This window comes from Protopterus annectens, chromosome 7.part0 (assembly GCF_019279795.1).
Source record: "Protopterus annectens isolate FY-2018-M chromosome 7.part0, PAN1.0, whole genome shotgun sequence".
NCBI classification, from domain to species: domain Eukaryota; kingdom Metazoa; phylum Chordata; order Ceratodontiformes; family Protopteridae; genus Protopterus; species Protopterus annectens.
The window spans coordinates 464,507,489-464,525,799 of NC_056739.1; the positions used below are offsets into that span (position 1 = coordinate 464,507,489).

Genomic DNA, 18,311 nt, shown 5'->3' on the forward strand with positions numbered 1-18,311 from the left:
GAGCTCTACTTTACTTAAAAGAGTGAAGATGTTAAGATACAATACCCAAAACATCATACATGAATCAAGATCACTACAGCTGAAACCACTAATTTGAGTTCAACCCAGTACAATAGCTTGGTCAATCCATGTTGCCGCTGCACTAGCATGGTGAATCTAATGTTAAGTCATCAACACTTGACTTTGTTCAGGATGTCATAACTCTACCAAGGTTAAATTATCAAACAGTACCCAGTCATTCTGCCTTAGAAAAAGAGATTACTATGTTCTCAGAACAGATCCTTCTATACTGGGAAGAGAAAAGTTCATACCTACAGAGGAGTATTCTTTGTTAAACTAGTAAGCAGAATAGAATATTAGTTGAATAAAAGAAAATGTAGCAAGACAGTATTTTCTTACCTACCTCTGCTCTGCAGTTCAGGTGCTTTTCACAGCTGTTCCAAAGCAGACGCTGTCCCACCTGCTGTTTGACTGGTCACATAAGACTGCTTCATTTTGTTTCCCAGTTACACAAAATAAGCACCTCCCCCAACAGACAAAATGTTCCTGTGCAGTGTGAGGGAACTCCTTCTGTGTCAGCTGAGCTGCAGACGTAGTCTGCAGGTGGGAGGGCTGAGAGTAGACTGATCTCAAGGTGTTCAAGCAGTTGGATTATACACGGTCTACGTACTGTTTCCCTGTTAGCTAAGTAGAATGTCTGCATCTGTGACACGTGCCTGAAAGACAGAAGAAAAATCAGTAGCAAAGTACACAGTTATACTTTACACCGCTTCTTCTCAGCCCTCTGTCTGAGCCATAAAGCTGTTAACAGGGAGTGAAATAAGCAAATAATAAAATATAAAAAATAAAAGAGTAGCATAGAGGAAGCAAGCCCATCTGAAAAGTGAAAATTTCACCACAATTAACTTAATAATAGTGACATTGTCTACAACTTCTTTTGGTTCTAGTCATTCTCAGCTAAATCTGCATTCTCTATTAACTTTCTTGCATTAATATTTTGAAAGTCTTTCAGTTAGCATATGGGTAGCTTCTTATGACCTTCACTTACTGGTAGTGCATACAAGAATTATGCTTTGTGTTTAGTTTTCTCTGAACTACTTATAATAACAGTATGGGACCAAATTATATTGATGTTTATTAACATTTTGTGATAATACTCACTACGTTGTGTACTTGCTTATTTTGGTACATTTTATGACAGTTTTAAAACTTCAACTTCTTTTTTAAAAAATCAAACATTTACAAGTAATCAGGTGTATTATCCTTTTCATCATTTATTTTTTTTTAAATATTTTAACTAAGTTGCCCAGCTGCAGTGAGGCACATTTTCACTGGAGGACTCAGGACAGTAGTATAGGCGACTGACTTGTTCAGAATCGCAGTGTAGGTGGTAGACACTGAATAATTCAAGCCTGGGACTACAGGAAGAAGCTTGCTAGCAGTTCGTAGCTTTAGTCTTCTGAGACAGACTGACAGATGGTTACTGGTGCTTTGTATTGCACAGTCCTCCGTTAGTATGTGGTGCAATCCAGTACAAGACTTTCATCATTCCATCTCTTAAACTTAACAACAGCTAGCAAAACTAGGGCCATAGTGTTATTTTTAATTCCCCTAGCAGCATTAGTCTTAACTACTCTCTCACAGTTTAAAGATACTTTTACACCCACAGTTCCAACGGGTCTTAGGTTATAACTGGAAACTGCCTTTAAGAAACTAAAAAAATCCTACTTCTGGTCTGTACTGCAGATGACCCATGGTCTAAAATGAGCACTAAATTAGATAGACCAGAATGGATACACTGAGCAGCTGCAAGCTAATATCCCATGCTGGGGGTAAGACGCAGGCCTCTTAACTGTCCCTATTTTGATGGAACATTCCTATTTTCAGGCCAGATTTACCCTAGTACAGGATGAGACTATTTTTGGATGTATGTGTGACGATTGGGGAGAGATAGGCGAAGGATGCCAGCCTAGTCAAATAGAATTTGAAATCTAATTCTGGCATTTGTAAATAAATGTAAAATACAGGCATGTTTTCTTGATAATAAATGTAAAATACAGGCATGTTTCTTGAGTGTAAATAAAACACTGTCAAATGTGAACTTCAAGATTGTTGCAACATTCCCATCTGCTGTAAGGAAAACCAAGCCAAGCATTTCAAATGTCTTGAAAGTACAATTATCTAAAAAATGGTGCCAGAGCAGCTAGCTGAACACATTCTTCCTATTGTCTTAACTTAAGGAATAATTGTTAGAGTGTACATGTGGAAGGTGCTTTATTGCTTTGGTATCTACTAGAGTGTATATGTGAAATGCCTTTTATTGTTGTATTCTCCTGTGCAGGTATTAGCTTGCTAAATAATGTAAATGGAGTTTCTATTAGCCTGGGAAGTCAGAGCAGGTGTCAAGATGATGCAATATGAATACTGGGAAAACCTAAGTGTCAAAAATGATGTAATCTGGGGAGGACCCAGGGACATGTTTGTTAGTGATGTTTTATAAACTGTGTCTCAGAGAGAGATAGAAAGCATTTTGACTTTGGGCATCTAACCCAGCACTACTTATGCTCTTTATGTATGTAAGTAGGATTGTAGCACTGTGTTTTCTCTAAGATTAGCTAAAGATTAGAAAGTTAGATTAAGTATTTTTCTGTGTAATCAGACCTGTCCTACTGTATTATCTTAAGTCTCTGTGTGATCTCTGAACTCTTAGATATATCTGTGGTGCAGTAGTTTTTTCTTGTGTTTTAATTATTTATTATTAAATATTTTTAAAACCTTCTACCTGTGGCTGGTTTGTGTAGAGATAAGCTCTAGAATACATTGCATATTTATAGAGGTTATTGTAATAGGCCACTCTAAAGTAAGCCTTGACTGTTAGTCATACTACTATTGGATATTAATATTGCACAGTAATAATTGGACACCCTTTTAAGGGCCTTTTAGTAGCTGATATTATTAACTGGGTGGTGACAGTAATTACTACCGTATAGTCTGGGTAAAGGGGCACAGTTGAAGAATCTGTGTCAGCCTTTCCCAGGAGTGTCTGTGAGGTTGTATAAATACTTATCTCAAAGTGTGTGTGTGTGTTGTGTTAGCTACTTGGCAGGGACACGAAGTACTGGTTGGACAGAGAGAGTACTGGAGGTTTTAGCTTGCCCAGTTAGGCTGAGACCTGGACCCTATAGCTGTGCCAGTGGGGAGTCTTATTGGGGACCTGGTGAGCAAGGCAGCAACCAGCCCCAGACTGACTGTGATCTCTGTGTGCACTTAAGGAAATTGTACTTTACTGTGTGGATTAGTTATCCTTTCCTCATCTATGAGACAACCTCCCTGGTGTTAGTGGTGAGGATTGAGGCTCCTTGATTGCTGGGCCAGGGCATAGTCATCACAAGTGTTTGGCAGTGATGGGATCTACTTCACATACTAATTGTCTTGTAGTGGTGTGGGTAGAGCGAATTCCAGTAGCTTATGTACAGTGATCTCTAAAAGTGTTTTGTACTCTAAAACAGCCACTCAGTGTATACTCAAGAGTTCAGATCACAATTGTTTTATTTCTTTTGTTAGCTTAATGTTAGTCAGGGTGAGCAGGCAGCATGTCAGCAGAAGAGTACAGAAAGCTGACAAGGAGCCAGCTGGCGGAGATGTGCCGGTTTAGGGGACTGTTGCATGGAAACCTGACTAAAGCAGACCTGACTGCAGCCTTAGTTACAGCTGCATCAGAAAACAGAAGCCTGGAGGACAGTCAGACTGACAATGGAGATACAATATCCTCAGAGAATGGACAGCTCAGCCTTTCTGCAGTGGACTTAAAAATCCAGCTGGAGCTAAAGATACTTGAGTTGAATGCCAGGCGTATGGAACTAGAAGCAGCTGAGAGAATGAGAAGCCTAGAAGCTGAAGAACAGGAACAGCAGAGGAGGCATGAGAGGGAAATGCTGACTCTTCACCAGAGTCATGGAGGTAACTGGACCCCAAAAGCACATGTTATCTGAATGCACACCACTACATGTACATGTGTGTAGGTCCAACAATCCTGTTATTTGGGCATATTTGTAGACATTGCAATTGTTGGACATGTGTAATGACATACATAACACATGGACTGTTGTATGATATGATAGGTGTAATGGGTGACTGGTACAGAGGGAATGTTACCTCTGTCAACATTGATATCCCACCTTATGTACTATTAGCATTCAGCAGCCATGGACCTACATTCCATGTGCATGTGTGTAATGGCTGTAGCCACCTGTTTGCACAAAGGACAACAACAGCTATGCTATTTACATGCATGTTGTGTGTGTGGCATGTACATACCCAGGGCAGGTACATGTATGTCATATCCATACATGAGGGTGTGTACTGGTGTACAGCAACAATCATCTGCTAATGCGGTAAATAACCGAGGGCCCCTGGTATGTGTACAGCTGACCTGGTTACAGACAGTGGTATCATTGCATTGCATAACACGTGATGCAGCTGTGTCAGTACATGGGTACTCTCTACAGTTGATGTAGAGCTTGGTACAGTCCACAGGTCAAGGGTCACATGGTGGTGTACTCTTATATGTCCTACAACATGTATGGATGTGTGTTGGTGGTCCGAGGGCATGGTGGTGTCTGAGGTTTACATCCTGGAATGCAGCATGTGACACTGTGTCCTGCACATGACTCATCTGCGATGCCTTTCGTGGGTGTACCGGTCAGTACATGTGAGTGGCCTCTATGTATGTGGGGACACCACCACCTGGAGCGGTTCATACCTGTGTTATGGCCCACATGTCTGGTTCTGAGGTATATGGTGGTATTGCTATTGTGCACTACAGAGCAGGTGTTCCTCACTGCACAGATGTCAGTACTCCCCATTGTTGGATCTACAGTGAACAGCATCTAGCACTGGTTAGCATAAGCATATAATGCAGTTGTCCTGTGTCTTGGAATGGCACTGTATGGGCAGATGTGACTTGGGTATTATCCCCACTCCCTTGAATCATTAATGCATGTAATATGTGTCAAAAGCCTGTCTACTGTCATTCATGTCATCCCAGAATGACAAACACTGGACAACCTCGTACTTACAGCAGAACATTGGCTCATTGTGTTGTTCAAGCAGTTACCACCTCTAGCAAGGCTCATTGTGTTGGTCAAGCAGTTGCCACTCCTAGCAAGACATCACTGTGAGTGGTGATATTGTGCTTGGTATAGGATGGTACATCTAAGGTGATGGACAGCAGCAGACATTGTGTAAAAGACCGGTGTCAGATATATGTAGAGCAGATTTCCTGCTAACAATGACAACTACTAATACCAGAGCCCATTACAATGTGTTCTTTACATCTACCTGTAATAGCATGGCCACTGTGGCCTTCCGTGTTTAGAATCAGAGTGCATCCCATACAGCCCTGTGCTACTACGTGTATGAGCATGCCCAGTATAACCTTGTGTAGATGGACACATAGTGCATTCCAAACAGCCCTGTGCTACTGTGTGTGAGCATGCCCAGTGACATCATGTGTCGGTTATGTGCCTCTGTGTATGGGCATGGCCATTGTAACCCTGCATAGTGATAGTAGTCATCCATTCCACAGATGGGCATACTCCAGGTCAGGATGGATTCCTACTTTAAACACACAGGTTCACAGGTATGTGCATCTTAACTGGCAGCATCCCTGTTGATGTCCACATACCTAGAAGGTCATAATGACAGCCTGGAAATGTGTAGTCTGTGTGGTTCGACTCATAACTATGTAGTATTGTAATAGTGATCTGTAAATAGGCAGGTGTTCCGTTCCCACCACTGGCGTGTGTGTGTGTGTGTGTGTGTGTGTGTGTGTGTGTGTGTGTGTGTGTGTGTGTGTGTGTGTGTGTGTGTGTGTGCGTGTTTGTCCCTGTTTGCCATAGGACTGAAATATGCTAATAAAAATAAACCGACTCTCTGCAGCAAACACAAATCCTGGTTCCACAACAAAAACAGCCATTTTTGTTGTGGAACCAGGATTTGTGTTTGCTGCATAGGACTGAAATACGCTTTTAGACTGCTCACACTCCATACAATTTGTATACCCACCTTTGGCAGGGCTGATGATGTCACCCACCTACAAATACACATCTGGGAGTGCTGTGTCCCAGTAATCGCAGTAGTGTGTTCTGTAACTGTGTAATGCTGTAGTGTAATAAAGTAGTTAGGATGGTCTTCTAATCCCAGACTTGCCGTGTGTGTGTGTGTTTGCCCCTGTCTGCCTGAGGACTGAGTAATGCTTTTAGACTGCTCACACACCTTACATTTCTTATACCCACCTTTGGCAAGGCTGCTGATGTCACCCACCTACAAATACACCTCTGGGAGTGCTGTGTCCCAGTAATCTCGGTTGTGCATTCTGTAACTGTGTAATGCTGTAGTGTAATAAAATAGGTAGGTCGGTGTTCTAATTCCAGACTTGCTGTGTGTGTGTGTGTGTGTGTGTGTGTGTGTGTGTGTGTGTGTGTGTGTGTGTGTGTGTGTGTGTGTGTGAGTGTGTTTGTCACTGTCTGCCTGAGGACTGAGTAATGCTTTTAGACTGCTCACACACCTTACATTTCTTATACCCACCTTTGGCAAGGCTGCTGATGTCACCCACCTACAAATACACCTCTGGGAGTGCTGTGTCCCAGTAATCTCGGTTGTGCATTCTGTAATTGTGTAATGCTGTAGTGTAATAAAATAGGTAGGTCGGTGTTCTAATCCCAGACATGCCAAGTGTGAGTGTGTGTGTGTGTGTGTGTGTGTGTGTGTGTGTGTGTGTGTGTGTGTGTGTGTGTGTCAGCCTGCGTGAGACAAGTACAGTGCTTTGTAGAGTATGCACTTTCTGTACAAATTGCATGACCACCTTTGTCATTCCTGCTGTTGTCACTCACCTAGGTATACACCTGTAGGTGTGCCACAACCCAGAATTTGCCATAGCACGTGCCCTAAGCGCGTATTGCTGCAGTGTGATACAGTAAGTAGGGGGTTTGTATACAGGACATGGCAAGTGTGTGGTTCTCTGTCAGAGCCTGTGTAGAGGTGGCCGTGATTGTCTTACCATTGGACATGTTTGGGAACGGATTTTGTAGTTTTCCTATATGATGCCCGTCTTAAGACACATTGGCCATCTCACGAGGAGTACAGCTGTCAGTCATTCATGGGACTGTGTTGGCAAGCCAATACCCATACATCTGGCAAACAGCCTGGTGTGCAAAGTATGCAGCCCTACTAGCACCCGGTATTGTGCCTTCACTATGTTCCACACTGAATGCCTGCAACATATGTGGTGCCATCAAATGTGATCCACAGAGGCCAGACAATGCTGTACATATGTGCCCTGTATGGTCCCATGCCAGTGACACCACTGAATGCATGGTCGACCTGCTCACTATAAGCAGGTTTTGCCACACCAGGCCAGTATTGGCATATCGGGGGCAGGAGCGGCCTTAGGTCAACTGGTGCCCTAGGCAAAAGGGCTCCATGGTGTCCCCCACCACACCACCCGGTGCCCCCATCCTGGTCTACCTACACCAAACAAACACTGAAAAAGTGCCTCTGCTAGAGCAGCACCCTAGGTGGCCACCTAGTTGGCATATGCCTAAGGGGGATAACAGGCTGTGTACACAACATATGTCTGCCAAACCAGGTACACGTGTACATGTCACTGTACAGTATTGTGGAATATGCACATCCCAGGCAATGTCCATGTGAAGGACTATCAAACACAGACATGGCATGCATTGCAAAGCTATGGCCATACACATTGGTAACCAGGATGTCAGACCAGATAATGCAGTACCCATCTGTGTGGGACATTGCAGACACTACACCCCTGCATTGCAGACCATTTTTGGGTGAAGTGATGCCAAGGATTACCCCTCACCCAGCCTTGTACAGCCATCTTGCACAGCCAGCCACTACACACTCATGAAGCAATGCATACCTGCATGCCAGTACTGGCACGCTGTGTCTGTGTGTGGGTTGTGATGCTCCCAACCACAGTCACTCCCAGTATAACCCTCATTGGCATACCAACAGATGTCAATCACTTTCACATGCCCTAGCCTGTAGAACCTCTAGATATCCCATGTGGTGCATGTAGTCCTGTGCATTACTGCAGTTTGGCAAACTAAGTAGTTAGGTTGTGTATTTGTGGCCCTGGCAAAGGTGTCAATATATGTCCATTAGAAAGTGTGGTTGTGGTGACAATGGCATCCGTTCACATGGACAGCCATGTGTGCCACACCTAATGTATGTCTACTATATCTCTGTTGCAGAAGTCACTCACCTACACACATATATTTTCTTACACACAGCAACATGTCACCTTTGTGGCACATGTAGTAACATCATGCACATGTAATAGTAATGAGTAGTCAGTCAGGGGTTTGACCACTGTACTGTTAGGCATGTGGCAGACGATGCTTAGGGTTAGGTCTCCAAGCCCTTCTCTTGTGTACTTTGCCTGTCCCACCCACACACTCTCTGGTGGATGTGAAGGAGTACACCTGCACATCAGCAGCATGTGTATTGTAAGTGATGGACATGGTCAGGTGATGGCCTCTGCACCTATTGCAGTCCTCCCCTAGCTGACTGCATGTGGTACAGCTGTGATGGTGTTCCCATAGCCATCCGCATGATAAACACAGTACACTATCTAGGGAAAACATGTTGTTATTTGGCCATGACAGATGCTGTGAGTGGTACCAGGATGTGGTGTTCTGACACGGCATCACAGATGATATCTGGATGTACCACAATCATTTTCCACAGTGGGATATAGCCTAAAGACAGGAGGGTGATGTGCCACACATGCCTACAGCATGTAAGTGTAGCTATGCTGCGTTGAGACTACTGCCTGCTTAACATGCGTGTGGTAATGGCTATTCTGCATGTTATAATACAGACATGACAGTACTCTGTTCATAAGGGACCCCCATCTGTAGGGCCATCTGTGAACTGGTCTGTGTTTGCAACCATTTGTTTCCTGTGTTACACACTGAATACACATCTGTGCACAGCAGAAGCATGGTGTGAGGATTTCAGACAGTACATGATGATAGGGATGTGTTACTGCCATCGCATGCCTGACTGGACATGTGTCACATGAGACAGTGGTATGACAGACACTGTCTGGGGTTCCCGGTGACAAGCCAATAACGGGCAACTGTTCATAGTTGTGGTCACACATCTACTACACATTGTACAGATGGCATGCAGTATATATGCATGTGTTGTGCCCCTCTGCAAATGTATACCATCTGTTGTGTTGGGTTGATGGTGATATCTATGCATACTGTTGTAGGTAATACTGTATGCTGTTGTGTTGGGTTGATGGTGTTATCTATGCATACTGTCGTAGGTAATCCTGTATGCTGCTGTGTATCACTAAGCCATATGTGGGTTTAAACTGCAACACCATAGGCTGAATGGGTTGGGAGGTCCCGGCAGAACCTCCTGTCCCATTTCAGCTGACCATGGCACCGGGCACTAGCACATATGGGGTCCAGCCTTAGACATCAACATCTGTTGGCTCTGCACCACCTTCTGGTGGTACCACCACTGAGGATGGAGCATGTCCCCCCTGTGAGCGGGACCAGACAGGTACATGTCTGCTTTCGTGCGGTTTTAGATGTGTTGCATTGGTGGCTAACTAAGGGGTTCCGAAGCCAGATATGCCAGCTCAAGGGTGGAGTTTCACATTTACAGGGTGATGATGCCCCTCCTGGACAGCCCCCCGAACTGCCTCCTTTGCAGCTGTTTAGGTGCAGTGGCAGTTGCCCATGGCTGGGGACCTCCACCCCACTGTTCCCATGGGCTTGTGAATGGTGAACACCCATCCCCTTCCGGGGTGTATTCTCCCCACGTGTCATATACCAACCCTGTATGCTGTCTTTTCTGTGATCCTACCTATCCTCCATGGCCATACCTACACTCCTTCCCCTACATCCGACCCTCACCTATGGAAACATAAGGCCAATCGGCTCCTAGGACAACATCTGCCCTATACATAGCTGTCCATTACACACACATGCCCACTGGACACGTGAAACCCTTGTAATATGCATCACAACATAGTCCTGTTATCCTCACCCCTGTCCCTCAGGTGTACGATCCTGGTATGCATATTACTCCTACATGGTCTAGGTACACATGATGAGGATGACCCCACTGTACACACAACACTACCGGTCCCTCTATGGTTACCCCATTTACCTTTATCATTTTATTTATTTTATTTATTTTACATTTGTTAACCGGGCTAGTCCAACTGGATACATGTCCATTTTCAGTGGAGGCCCGAGGAGAAAAGCTCCGCTATCTACTACATGGTAACAAAGAGTATATACAAAATACATAAGGCATTTAAAGCACAAAATACACAAGGCATTTAAACCGCAATATGAGGAAGTACAGAAAAAGGTAATAGGAGATAAAGATGTTACTTAAGTACTGGTACGCGTAGTATGAGACAGCATTAATTAAAATGTTTAAAAGTTAGCAATAGAATTTTGAGAAAAGTATAGTTTATAGATAAGAGAGTCCATTTCTAGTAGAAATGAAAACACTGAAAAAGTAGAGTTGGGAGAAAGTGTAAAGGATGCAGGAGATGGGAGGAGGTAAAAAGATCAGCTTGGGTTATTGCAGGAGCATAGCCAGTGGTTGGTTAGAAAGTGTTTCAGTTTAGTTTTAAATAGTGTGATGGAAGTCTGGGCTATTAGGTCTGGAGGAAGTTGATTCCAAATCTTACCAACTGAGTTGGAAAATATAGTCACCTGCGGTGTTCTTTGATAGAGAAGTTTGAATCAGTATTTTATTAGAAGAGCGAAGGTTTTTTAGGTTGTTGTAGGGTTTTATAAGGGTGAAGAACATTGGTGTATTTTCAGGCTGGTGAAGGGCTTTATGGGCTATTGTAAGCTGATAGTATTGAATTAGGTGGAGTAACTCTAGCCACCCTAGGTTAAGGAGGTTCAGGCAGTGATGCGTTTTATATGGGGAGGCAGTGGCAAATCTGGCAATGTTGTTGTAGGCTGCTGTAAGCTTATTGATGTTATATTTAGAAAGGTTAGTATATATAGGGGAAGCATATAGTAGTGTAGAGATAAGATGGGTTCTAGCTATGGTAGTTCTTGCTTCAGGAGTTAAGAAAGATTTGATTCTGTAGAGAGAACCTAATTTTCTATTAGTTGCTTTTATGATGGAGTTAATATGAAAGTCAAATTTAAGTAGATTGTCAATAGTTATGCCCAAAAGTTTGGTTGTTTGGTCAGGAGAGATAAGGGTGCCATTGTTAGAAGTAAGTGAGAAGTTAATAGAGGGAGACTGGTGTGTAGGTAAAAAGAAGAGAAGTTTAGTTTTCTTAGGGTTTAAGAGGAGACAGTGATTGGAGAACCACTGCTCTATGGTGGTAAAAGATTTTTGGGTAAGGGAGTGGAGGTCAGTTTGGTTGGTGGCAGAGCAAATGATGGTGGTGTCATCAGCGTATTGAATACAAGTAGTTAGAGGGGTGGCAAGATGTAGGTCGTTAATAAAGATGGAAAATAAAAGAGGACCTAAGATGGAGCCCTGAGGGACTCCTAAAGTGGTGGGCAGAAGTTCAGAAAGATTGTTGTTCCATAACACTGCTTGTTTCCGATTTTGAAGGTAGGAAGTAAACCAGCTTAAGGCAACGTTATCGAGAGAGAGAGATTTTAAATGATGTAAGAGTAGTTGGTGATTCACCATGTCAAAGGCTTTTGACAGGTCTACAAAGAATGCTGATGAAAGAAGATTGTTATTGCAGTTTTTATTAATAGAGTCAATAAAGGATAATAAGGCTGTGGTGGTGCTATGGCAGGGACGAAAGCCATGTTGGCAGTTTGCGAGGAGATTATTGGATAGGAGGTGATTAAGTAACTGTTTGTGGATGCATTTCTCCATTATTTTTGCAATAGGAGATAGCAGCGCTATAGGGCGGTAGTTAGAATACTCAAATGATTAACCCCTTTGAAGAGAGGGATGATGTGGGAGATTTTCCAGAGTGAAGGTATAGTACTTTCTTTTATGGTTCTGTTAATTAGTATAGAGATAGGGTAGGCAATAGCTTTAGCCCCTAGCTGGAGATATTCAGCTGGCAATTTGTCGGCTGAGGGGGTTGAAGGTTTAAGTTTTTGAAGTAAGTATAGAATATAGGAGGTGGGTATGGGTTTAAGTTGAAATAGTGGTGTTGTACAGCTTGGGTTACATAGTAGTGAGGGGTCAGGGCTTTGTTGGTTGGCTAGTTTAAGTATTGTAGAAGTAAAGAAGTTATTGAATGCATTTGCTGTTTGTAAGGGAGAGTCAGGGCAGGAGCCTAGTGGACTGGGAGTTTCAACTTTGCCGGGGGATAGTAGTGTGTTAATAGATTTCCAGAATTTTTGTGGTTGGTGGTGTGAGGATTGTTGTAACTGGGTGTAAAAGTTCTTTTTATCTTGTATGATAGCTAGCTTAGTCATGTTTCTTTTTTGTTTGAAGCTAAGGTGATCAAAAGAGTCTTTAGTGGTTCGCCATTTAGTCCAGGCTTTATTCCTACTAAGGATAAGTTGTTTAGTGTTGCTTGTAAGCCATTGAGCTGTCTTACATTTCATGCATATAGAACGTATGGGGGCATGATGATCAAGAATAGTTAGAAAGGTATTATTAAAGTGGTTAACAGCGTCATCTATTGGGAGAGTTTTTAGAGGTAACCAGTTAACTAGCCTAAGTTCATATTGAAACTGATGGGGGTCAAAATGTTTTTTGCTGCGAGATAAGCGAATTAGGGGAGGTGTTGCTAGATGTGTTTTGTGCCTAATAATGTATGTTAGTGAGTGGTCACTAAGGTCATCTGGGAGGGTTCCTGTTGAATACTTTTGTTGGGGACTATTTGTCAAGATCCAGTCTAGTATGGTTTCTTTATTATTGCTTTTATTTGTTCTAGTTGTTGAGTTAATGGTTTGATGGAATCCATGGAGGTTAATAAGGGTAGATGGATTAGTTTGTTTGCATACGTTCCAATCGATATTAAAGTCACCTAATAATATAGTTTCTTGAAGGAGATTAATTGAGAACCAGTTTAGTAGGTCTTCTAATATGGGGGGATTGTTGCCTGGGGGAAAATAAGTGCAGATAATATTTATAGTTTTGTGTGGGTTGAGGGAGAGTTTGGAAATAATAATTTCACCATTAGTGTCATTTGGAGGGGTATGAATTGTTTTACTTACTTCCAGTCCAGTTTTGAAGAGTATAGCTACTCCGCCCCCTTTTTTATTAAGACGGTCTTGTCTTAGGATGTTATAGCCAGGGGGGATAATTTCATTGTCTTTTATTGTGGGTTTGAGCCAGGTTTCGGTAAGACAGAGAATGTCAAATTGTTGGACTTCTAGTAGGGCATGAAGAGCAGGAACTTTATTGCATATGCTATGGATGTTAAGATGAGCTATAGGAGAGATTTGGGAGGTTTAGTATGTGGTGTAGACATAGTTTTCATTTGTTGGGAATTAGGGGATAGTACAAAAGTGTCTGGGCCTGGGTTGGGGTGTATGTCCCCGTCAATTAATGACAAACCTTGTATACGGTGAGTTAATTGTGAGGGCTTGAAGCAGTGGATGTGTTTTGTGAGTATATGAATAAGGTATTTGATATGTGAGAGACGATGGTATTTGGGTTCAAGATATGGGTTGCTGTATATGGGACTGAGATGGGTAGAAAGTGTAGTTGGGGGGGGTAGCTAGGGTGTGTTTGTGTGGAATGCTAAAAGTAGGATTTAGAGGTTGCTCATAGTAGGTTATGAGGTAGGTAGAGGAAAGAATAGTTAACAGAGTTAGTAGTAGGAGAGGGAGGTGTGTGTTGGACATGTTGAGTTAAGTAAGAGACTGTATATAATAGGTATATGGTCAGCATGGCAGTGGGTGGGTGAGGGAGGAGACTATTGTGGAGTGGGTGGAGAGAGGAACAGGTTCTGATTGGTTAAGGTTGTGGAGGGAGTGGTTATGTGGGAATAAATGTAGAGGTCCCAGGGGCGGGTGAGATTTGGGGGCAGGGAGGGGAGCGGAGTGAGCCCACAGGGCGAACGGAGTGGGATGAGCCAAAGGAGTAGAAAATTGCTGAGAGGAAACAATCAGCCAGGTAGAATAACAGCAGGTAAGTTAAAATGGGTAGTATAACTAGTAAGAATTAATTGGGTATATTATAAGCAGATGTGCAGTAGACAGGTTACAGTAGGGGGTAGTTAGGCCAGGGGAAAGAACAATGTATATAATAGAGTAAAGATCCAGGTAGAGGGCAGTAAAACCAGTAAGTTTATCAAAGAGCCAAAGAAGGAAAAACGACAAGTAGAAGGGAGCCACGTAGTAGGCAAAGGTTCAGAATCAGGTATATGGAGGGAAGTAATGGGAATAGAGAAGGAATAGAAGTAAGAAAAGCAAAAGCAGTATTGAGGGAGAAGAGATAGGAAAAACAGAGGTAGTAATGGCAGTGTAGGAATGAGGGTCTGGTCAGAAAGATATAAGGGACTGGTGCTGGCTGCTGGTAGTCCAGGGCAGGTTGGTAGGCTAGGCACGCAGTTAGAATGTTTAGGGTCAAACATATAGCATCAACATACTTAGGCAGTCTTTCCTTTTGATATAGGATGATATCCCCGACTAATGTCTTGGATGGGGGTACTGGACACAGTTCAGGTCTTCCAGTAGGACAAAGATTCTTATATAAGGTATGGCTGGGTCCCGATAGAAGGGTAAAGAATATCTGGGAGAGAGAGAGAGAGATATTGAAGAGAGAACAAGAAAGTATTTGTAAACTTCAACAAAAATACGAATTAAAATGGTTTGCTAAACACTTCTATAATAAACATGAAAAAACAACAGTTTGTACATATTCCCATGTAAATATGGTAAACAGTTAAGAGCGCTATATTCTGTATTGGAGTCCAATTAAGTAACGCTAAACGCTGATATAGAGCGTTTTAAAGAAAACAAGGTAACTAGCGTTGAACGCTGTAGTAGACCCCTTTCCAGTTATACAACAAGGTTAAATCGCTCAGAACTATGTCAGACTAAAAGCACAGAGTTAAAACATTTGGTGATGAAGACCAGGAGTAAAAACTGTATAAAACAGTATACTTATAGCCAGAGTACAACAGGTACATAATTGCCTTAAGAAAGGCGCAGAAACTAGTAGGTAAGCCTGAGCCTTCACAGATATACAGTAACGCAACTGTAGCGTTAAACAAACTGAGGCACTTCAGTAATGCAATAGTAAGCAAGTGTAAGCAAAGAGTATTAATTAGTTAATATTAAGTAAGTACGCTTAGCAGAGAAACATGTATGAATAACCATAGCTGTAATACTAATCAAATAGTGAGGTATGGAGAGGGGAAAACGCTGTTAGCATTCCGCTACTACTGAGGTATGGAGAGGGGAAAACGCTGTTAGCATTCCACTACTACCATAGGCACATAGCATAAAAGACAGCATTTAACATCAATTAAATAACTAATGCGTATAATGCAGGATTAATTAAGGAAAAGATGCATAAAACAATCTACGACACATCCACGATAATTACACAACAGTGTCTGCAGAGAGATTTAACTTCAAAAATAGTATTTATCGCATTCATACAGATCACCACATTGATGATGATTATGTTGCACACAGCACCTTGCAAGAGTACTGTTCACACATAATAATTGGACAGGTACAGTTGTGTTAATGTACATTACATGCACAGAGTGATGTATACGGCCAATGTACAACTATTTGCGTGTATGAATGACACATGTCTGTCTGAGGGAGTCTTGAGATCACATACAGCAACACCACTACATAATACAGGCGTCGCTGTTGTTTCCCATTTCATTTGTTTGTAATGCTTTGTTGCCACATGGTATGTTCCTGATATATCTCTATATATGTATGCACCTATACGCTGGACATAAACACCCACATATACATCTACATGATGGGATACATTCCTATACTGTTGAATGACTGCACTATATGATATGTTTGTGGTACTGTCCGTTGTCTGTATATCTGCCATGACGTATTGGTAATTCACATTAGCTGTGTGTGCAGGGTCCTGGTTCTGGCCCTTGCAAAGGACATTTATTTGGTTGCAGGGCAAAACAAGCCCATTGGATACGGAGGGAGTAAGGCACATTAAAGCAGTTGGGAGCGGGTTCACGTCGGTTTGCATGGTGTTAAGCACTGCTGACCTCTGGTTACAGCTTCTTATACTCGGTTAGCCACTACATTGCTTTACCAGTGCAATACTCGCATACTGGTAGCCAGACATGCTTACACCTGCTCGCTCCCACACTTGCAAATGCACCGACATTGGTGCTTGCATCTGTCACTCACACCCCTGGGTGGGAGTGAGGACCACAATATTACCTTGTGATGCCTAATACATCGGACTACATGACTACAGTATCGGGAATGGCTGTCCATTAAGCGACGGCATGACGTTCGACTGTACGGAATCAGCGGCTTGTCCAGTGAATCAGTAATATTATTTGTGCGTTCCTCATACAATCTGCTCCCACCTTGTGATGCCCATTACATCGGACTACATGACTATAGTATCGGGAATAGCTGCCCATTAGGCAACGGCATGGCGTTCGACTGTACGGAATCAGCGGCCTGTCCAGTGAATTAATCATATTATTTGTGTGTTCCTCATACAATCTGATCCCATCTGGCTGATACATGGGAACCGAGTCTCTTCAATACAGACAAGTAGTTGGGTTTTGTGAGCCATATCCATCAGCCGAGTCATGCTACCGCATACCTATTATAGGTTTGCCACCTTTTCAATTGGCCAAGGTGGGACTTTAGGGTTAACACCTGTCCCATTTTGCAAGGGACAGTCCCTCTTTAGGCAGTTGTGTCCTGCGAAAATAATCAAGACATAGCAAATGTCCAAATTGCAGAACAATATTATATTCTACGTTTCTTTAATAGTTGCATAAAACAGTTATTTTATATATGAAACTTCTATATGTTATGTGAAGTAGCATGAGCAATTCAAATGTTACTTGAATAAGCTTTTATTTGTGAAAATAAATATAATTCTGTACTATGCAAGGCTGTAGGTATGTTTTGTCCTGGAAGGTCTGACAGTTCTACAGAACATGCCCACTTTGGCCATTTGGAAAGGTAGAGACGTCAGATTTTGCAGGGCAATGCATACCCACAGCCGGTAGAAAGGAGAGTACTTTACTGTTTTGCCTAAATAAAAGGTTATTCTTGTAGCATTATAGTTGCTTATACTGTTTCTTATAACATTTAGGTGTTTCAGATACAAAATAATTGTTTTATGCAACTACTACAGACAATATTGGAAATCTTTGCCCTAAACAAAGGACATTTGCCATAATTTTATTTTGCAGGACACAACTGCCCAAAGGGGAATGTCCCTCACAAAGGTGGACAGGTGCTAACCCCAACCCTATTATTCTATCATCCTTCTAAGGTAGTCGGCGGAACATGCACTTTCTCTCACTAGCAGACCTCTCATACGAATGGGGAAGAATGAACACTGAATCAGGGACACTGCATAACAACATCAGGGACACATTTAGAAGGTTGGTGCTATTAACCTGACACATTGACGGACCCAGAGCACATATGTATTCATACACATTGTCTGAGGTACATGCTGTTTATGACTCTTACATGTTGTCATTATTCATTACGTGTATTCTGCCACCTTTCCTCCTAATATCACTAGTTCTAGGAGGGTTTAGTTGAGACTGTGTTAGATTCTGATTCATAATCACACACGTCCCTGGTAATCGGGGACAGTTCAATGATATGGTCCCTATGTGTTCCCCCAATGGTTTACGGACTATGCAGTAGATGTCCTCTTAAGGTTTGGGAGGTATGGGTGTCTGCTATAACCACATTGGAATATTATTTACATCTACGGGGCAGTCCTAATACATCTCTGCCAGCCAACACCTGCATGCCTAGGCTCATAATCGCATACCCGTAGTTCCCCTACCTGCCACTCCTCTACAGCACTCATTCTTACTGTGGGCGCAGGTGGGGTATGAACACACCTCTACACATTGCCCACTCTCCCCGTGTCGGGACACATGTCGTACATTGTGTCAACCCATGTGTTATCATGCTTGCACAACCTACTGTTCCGTGTACAGCTACATCCTGGTCACAGCAATCCTTACTGGCCTAGCCTGGAAGAACAAAATTTTTGGTGCCCCACAAGGGACGTCGCTGTCCATGTTTAAAGTGTAGACCTTGTAGATCTCTCCCACTGGGAGTTTCCTGCCGGTGGTCTGGGAACCA

At 42.7% G+C, this 18,311-nt stretch overlaps 1 protein-coding gene across 8 annotated transcripts in view; it reads right to left on the reverse strand.

Annotated features, from left to right (window-relative positions):
• SLC16A13 (solute carrier family 16 member 13) overlaps positions 1-18,311 on the reverse strand; it is a 582,947-nt gene that overhangs the window by 285,832 nt on the left and 278,804 nt on the right. For 4 of the 8 annotated variants that reach the window (XM_044077050.1, XM_044077054.1, XM_044077047.1 and 1 more), the window contains exon 2: positions 404-716. The exons of 2 other annotated variants lie outside the window; for them this stretch is intronic. The gene's annotated coding sequence lies outside the window, so the exon portion shown is untranslated. Of the gene's footprint in view, positions 1-399; positions 717-18,311 lie in introns of all 8 variants that reach the window. 2 more of the 8 variants (XM_044077051.1, XM_044077048.1) reach the window with 1 other exon arrangement.